This window comes from Nannospalax galili, unplaced genomic scaffold (genome assembly GCF_000622305.1).
Source record: "Nannospalax galili isolate Female #2095 unplaced genomic scaffold, S.galili_v1.0 scaffold872, whole genome shotgun sequence".
Taxonomy (NCBI): domain Eukaryota; kingdom Metazoa; phylum Chordata; class Mammalia; order Rodentia; family Spalacidae; genus Nannospalax; species Nannospalax galili.
In genome coordinates this window covers 1,894,077-1,900,784 of record NW_008332654.1, presented here as the reverse complement: position 1 = coordinate 1,900,784, position 6,708 = coordinate 1,894,077, and the positions used below count along the sequence as shown (strand labels likewise).

The following is a 6,708-nucleotide window of genomic DNA, read 5'->3' as shown; positions in this document are numbered from 1 at the left end:
TGTCTGTATAAGTCAAGGCCTCATCAGAATATGGAAACAATTCAATATAATTTAATAGGAAGAATTGTTAATTAGGTAACTAAAAGGTAAACACATTCCTCTCAGCTATTCAGGAGTTAGCAAAAAATGGTTATCACTATTAGGGCTCAGGGAATAAAGGGAAAAGTCTGAAACTGTTAAAGTTTAGTAACTTAGAGGAGGGTGTTCTACAGAGCTGAAATATGACTTCTAAACACATACCAAGCAGCTTCCACTAGTGTCTCTGAACTCTGGAGATTTTATATATCAGAGGGAAGCGCTGATTATGTAGCACTTGGGAAACACAGCAAAGTTGGTAGTTGACAACTGAAAACTGAATTTGTTGTTGCCATGGAAAAGAACTACTCTTGCCAGGGTGAAGGAGTACTGCCTGGGTGACATTTATAGAATCAGTAAGCGGTTTGGAAGCGCATGGGAAGCAAACAGGTAACAAACAGAAGAGAGAAGTCCCCTTTTCTTCTGCCTTTGTAGACTCCTTCTGTCACCTATTAACAGTACATGCAGCTATCTTGCAAAGTCAAAGGGTGGTGAGCTCTGTTCCAACTCCACCTTCACAAAGCAGAACAAAGAAGGGTGGATTAGGCTCCAGGGTGAGAGTCAGGAACCTGATCTCAAACACTGTTCTGTCCTAATCTGATTTGTGTCAGATACCACCTCCTGGGAGTGTCATGGATTTGGGAGAGCCCAAGGGCTCTTGAACTGGTTTTATTTCTGGTTTCTGAGATGGGGAGGGACAAAAAATGTTCTTTCCTTTTCTCTGTATTGAGCTGACTGGAGAGGGTTGGCACTAATTGCAGCTAACCCATAAAAGCCCAGCAGACTTTGTCCTTAACCCACACTGTCCCAAAGATCCTGAAGGAAAATAGATCCTTGTAAAGGAAACATGGGAGGGGGAGGAGGCTTTCCTCACAGGCAGCTCCTTCTATAATCAAATCCCAGAGTACCAGAGTATCTCACATTTTATTCTGATGTCAGTTTGCAGTTTTTCATGCATTGTGTCAAGGACCTGTAGGCCTGTATATAAAGAGTGCCTAAGCGAAGAAAGTGAATTCAGTGGGCAGGCATTGCCATGGGAAAGACTTGTAAAGGGGTGATTGAGGTGGTAAAGGTCAGAGCAACCCAGCAAAGTAATGCCAGCCTTTATAACACTGAAGGGTGTATCTCAAAACAGAAGTATGGATTAATGCACTAGGATGAATTAACAAAACCGAGGGCCTGTTTGGCATAAAATAGATAAATGATGCTGACACTTCTGATGAGAAAATGTAATCTGATCACTTGTGCATTTGCAGAGAAATAATGGTTCCTTCTATTTTCAGAACACCGTTGTATCCGCCCTTCCATCCTTTTCTTTCATTCTGTATTTTTTATGGTCTCAGTTTTTCTATGAAGTTCTTATTAATGTGAAATGATTTATACTCTGTTCAATGTTTTTAATGTTCCCTGACTCTTTCATCTTTTTCTTAATGTGATGTAGCCTAGGTCTGAATTTCTAGAAGTCTTCACTCTTAGATTCTCACCTTTGCCCACAGAGTCACTTTGCAGGTCCTTGACTCTTCCCCCATAGGATGTTGCTGCCTTTTGCATGGCAGCCTGTGCAACAGGAGTGACAGAATCACTGTACAGCCCTTCAGAAGTCAGGCTCTCTGGGCATTAGCTTTCCTTTCAGTGAAGAAATTAGACTCTATGATTTTTTATTGTTTTAATTTCTAACATGGTACAATTCTGAAGATGTAGAGGAATTTTTGAAATTGAGGACTGCTCTTCTGGAAAATGCAACTTACTTTCGTGGAGAAGATGATTTTTTTATTCAAATACCTCATAGGGAGAATGCACATTGTTTAAATAACAGTTATGACTCTTATAAAATGACTTTTGTGAGTTTTGATAATGGACTGAAATCATGAGATAGTAGTAGATGTTTTACTCTGTGTAGAAATTTAACATAGGCACAAACTGTGGTGATTTGTTGACTGGTTTAAAAGTGAAAAGAGACAAAATGAATAGATCCAAGTCATGAATTATTGTAGGAATAACTGGAATTAAATTTCTGGAATACAAGTCTCTTATGAGAGAGGATAGAGCTGTAGGTGAGGGATTTCTTGGGGTAGAATCTGAATGAGAGAGGCCAACAGTACCAAAATATCCCTAAATTCGCTAAGGGCTTGGGTAATGGACAGAAAATTGAAATAAAAGGTCTAGAAGTACTGGTTAGTGGAGCAATTAGGCTACAACATCTGTCAGTCTATTGATCTCTTGGGCTAATACCATTTTTCTGGTAGGTCAGGCTGATGTCCCCTGGCTTTCTCATCTCTCAGGAAATGATTTGGAAAGGCCATTTTTCCATGTGGAAGAGATTCCCTCCTGGTTTTTCTGCAAGGACCCAGCTCCTTTAGAAGAAGATGAGTAGTGATGTATTTATTTAGAGTTATCTTTCTAAGAGACATTATTGTATCCAATAAAGTTCAGTGACTCACTAACTCATTAAACCATTCAGTAACTCTACAACACTACCAGCCATAGAGCAGGCACTACAACGGTGCCAGAGACTTGGTCATTGAGAAGCAGTCATGCTCTTGCCTCAGGAAGTTGATTGTCTTCAGATTTTAAACTTCTAGTTATTCTAGCCCTTTTCTGAAAGAACACTTTGTACATATCTTGGTCATTGAACTTTTCTTGTTTGACAGGTTAAAAATGTTGTAGTACATAGCTTTGAGGGTAAATTCATGCAGTTTCATATTTTGCATTTCAAGTGATTGCTAAGATCACCCAGTGACATTTTCCCTTTTTAAAAAATATTTTATTTATTATTTTTATTTTGTGTGTGTACATGTATTGCCTGTATGTAGTTAAGTGCACCCATGCCATGCAATGCTCATGGAGGACAAAAGAAGCTGTCGGATCCCCTGGAACTAGAGTTATGGACAGTTGTTAGCTGCCATGTAGGTGCTGGGATTTGAACCTGGGTCTTCTGCAAGAGCAGTCAGTGTTTTGAACCACTGAGCCATCTCTCCAGACCCTTCTCTCTTTTTTGTAAACTTTTGAACTTTTGGGGGTATGTGTATGTGCACACATGCCCTCTGTGTGTGTGTTCCATGTGTGCAGGTGGCTTTCAGAGGACAACTTTGGTAACTGGGCCTCATATTCCGCCTTGATTGAGAAAGGGTCTTTGTTGTTTGCTGTGCATTCACCAGGATAGCTGGCATGTGAGCTTGGGGATTCTCATCTCTCTGCTTCTCATCTTGCCTTAGGAGCACTGGGATCACAATGCAAGCTACTGTGCCTGGCTCTGTGAGGGTTCTGGGGGTGTGAACTAAGGTTCCTATGCTAGTGAATTAAGTACTTTACCCACTGAGTTATCTCCCAACCTCCCGTTGACATTTTCTTAGCACAGACCTTAGAACAAAGCTTTTGCCTGTTAGGGTGGCCCTTTAATGTAGCTGTAATGTGTTAGCTTCTCCTCTCACAATCAATACAGAATTTGTTCTCTCTCTCTCTCTTTCTCTCTCTCTCTCTCTCTCCTCTTTCTCTCTCACTCTCTCTCTCCCCTCCTCCTCCTCCTCCCCTCACTACCAACACAGAATTTGAGCTTCTGTCTCTCTGTCTCTGTCTCTCTCCCCCCCGCTCCCTCCCTCCCTCCCTCTGTGTTTGTGTGTTTGGGCACGTGTATGTTTGTTTTTAGTGAAATCATCTTGTCTTTAAGTTTCATTCTATGTAAAGGTGGAACTGGGTTTGTAGGAGAACTACTTTGTGTTTCTTTATAACTCAAAGGAAAGGGAAGAAAGGAAATCAGTGTTTATTAATAATGCTCTTGCTGATACTTATTTAAAATGAGGCAGCATGTCTTAAATTTCTAGCGATGCATGTATTCTTTCCCCCAGAATAAGGTCTTCTTTATTGAGCTCTGATAAAGCAATCTGCAAATTGCAAGGCCTTAAATGTATTCTTTTAAAAATATTTTATTTATTATTTTTATGTGTATGAGTATGTTGCCTGCATGTACATAAGTGCACCCATGTCATCCAATGCTCGCAGAGATCAGAAGAGGGTGTTGGATCCCCTGGAACTGGAGTTATGATGGTTGTTATCTGCTGTGTGGGTGCTGGAAACTGAACCAGGTCCTCTGTAAGACCAGTCAGTCCTCTTAACTGCTGAGCCATCTCTCCGGCCCCCTTAAATGTATTCTTGATTCCTTATTCCTTTTTTGTCTTCCGCTTTTGTCTTCTTGAAGCATAACAGGTCATTCTAGACCAGCTTTATATTCTTTCAAGGATTTAAAACTACTTTTATAATTTAAGACACTACTGCTTTTTTTCCTGTCCAGGGTTTGGCAATACTGTGGTAAAAGCTTCCCAGAAATGTAAGCAACTGTGTCATTTAAAAGTGGTCTCTTGCTTAGAACCTTGGCTACTGCAGAAAGCCAGCTTATGAGTCATTTGAGTGAATGACAGTTGTTGCTAATCTTTTATAAGCTGTAAAATAATCTATGTAATAAAACCTGAGGATCAAGGATTTTAAATATGCCACAATGTATTATGCTCTGACACTTAAATATCACAGAATTCAGAATCCAAATTAAAAAATAGCTCATTTCATGATTAACTGTGGTTGCTTTCGGTAGTGCTCCAAGAGCTTCTTGAGATACCAGTTCTCCTAAATGAGGCTTCAGTCATGTGTTGGGAGGCAGGGTGGACCTTTGTAAATGTCCTCAGATAACTCCTGACATCAAAAGAGCTTTCTATGCCTACAACTGAGATAGCTGCAGAAGAGGGATATAACTCAGTGATGGAGTGCTAGTTTAGCTTGTGCAAGGCTTTGATCCTGAGCACCTTTAAAACAAAAGAATTACATACAGTTAAAGCCAAGTATGGATTTGTAATCCCCAAATTTGAGATACTCAGGCAAGAAAACCATGAATTCAAATCATCCTGGGCAAGATAATAAGTTCATAGTTTGGGCCTATATATAGAGAACTATCAATATATAGATGATAGATTAGATAGATAGATGATAGATAAATAGATGATAGAGAGAGAGATGATAGATAGATTAGATAGATAGATAGATGATAGATAGATAGATAGATAGATAGATAGATAGATAGATAGATAGATAGATAGACAGATAGAGATAGAGAGAGAAACTTATCAAGGAGCTAGTCCCTGGAGAAAACCAATTCTCCCTCCCTCTGTGTCCACTGATTGATTGCCTATAGTTCTTCATCTAAAGATGGAACCTGCTGAAAATTCCCCCACCCACATTGTTATGTCAATTATTTTTGCCATTATGCAGATCTTGTTAGCCTTGAACACATGTATACATGAACACCACTAAATGGAATCAGTATGTTTTATATGTATATTTATAAATGTAGGTATGTAAATGTAACAATCATAATCAAACAAGAAGATGAGAATGAGTGGGGGAGCATGGGAGGAGATGGAGGGGGTCTGGGAGGGGGTGGAAATGATGCAAATACAATGCTCATGTATGAAATAGTCAAAAATAAAAAATAATTTAGAAAAACACACCAAGAGGGGCTAGATACTTCCTGCAGAACTCATGCTCTAGAGTATCAGACGTCTTTTTCTCCAACGAATTTTTTTCTACAGACTTTTCTATACTTTTAATATATCATATTTGATTCTGAAAGTGGGTGTCATCCTTTACCCATTCAGTCCAATTTAGACATCCCCAAAGCAAAACTTCAACAAAAAATAGTATGTGTATGTTTGTGTATGCCTTTGAGTTACAGGAATTTTCAAACACTTTTAGAAGTTACTTTTATGGATTCTTAGGTGCATTAACCTGATACCTTGTTTTCCTGTATTGACAAAGAAATTAGGAATAAGAAATCATAAAGGAAAATTGATGTACTTGCAGTTTGGTCAAATGTAGAGGGAGATGCTAATTTCCAACCCACCTCACTTGTGGTCACCTTGCAATGTGCAGAGAAACGTGAAACAAAAGCCAGAGCCTAGGTAAATTTAACTGTAAGATGGGCTGATCAGTCTTTTCCTCAGGGAAGGGACCTGGACCCCAGGCTATCTCCTCATTCTGTTACAAGGTCAGATTTTTATTTAAATCCTGGCCTAGGATAGGTGATCTTAAAGATGTTGCATTTTTGAAGGAGAAAAGAATATGGGGATTTTATGGCTTGTAAGATCCTCACCCATTCCAAGCTTGCCAGTGTTCTTGGACCTAACAGAGGTCAGAGTCTGAGTAGCTGAAGGTAGGTGCATGAATGTCTGTCTTTAGAATATATTTCTCCCTGTCAAGTCCTCAGCATAAGATCAAGATTACAGAAGTACTGTGGACCTTGTTTCCTTCTGGGTCCTATTCACCAGTTCTCAGCATTTGTACTTCTGTTTCAGCAGTTCCCATTCTTCATGTGCATGACTGATCCTGGAGTATTTAGTCTCAGATATTATATGTTTTATTTATAAATATTTGTCTTTTCTTTAAGTGTATTGACAAGCAATTTTTAAAGCTGAAAATTGTTACTTTATTTTGCTCCTGCCTGAAATTAACATGGTCTCCATCTTTGTTCTAACCTGTTAAGTTCACTTTTCCCAGGTTTATTTCTCTTTCTCCTTGATTTTTTTCCAAATTCTTATTTTATTCTCATTCTAGCTAGTCATTTTATGGGTACAATATATAGAGAGTGCA

General features: G+C 39.1%; 1 protein-coding gene across 2 annotated transcripts in view; it reads left to right on the top strand.

Annotated features, from left to right (window-relative positions):
* Pip4p2 (phosphatidylinositol-4,5-bisphosphate 4-phosphatase 2) overlaps window positions 1-6,708 on the top strand; it is a 63,860-nt gene that overhangs the window by 15,258 nt on the left and 41,894 nt on the right. The gene's annotated exons all lie outside the window — the stretch shown is intronic.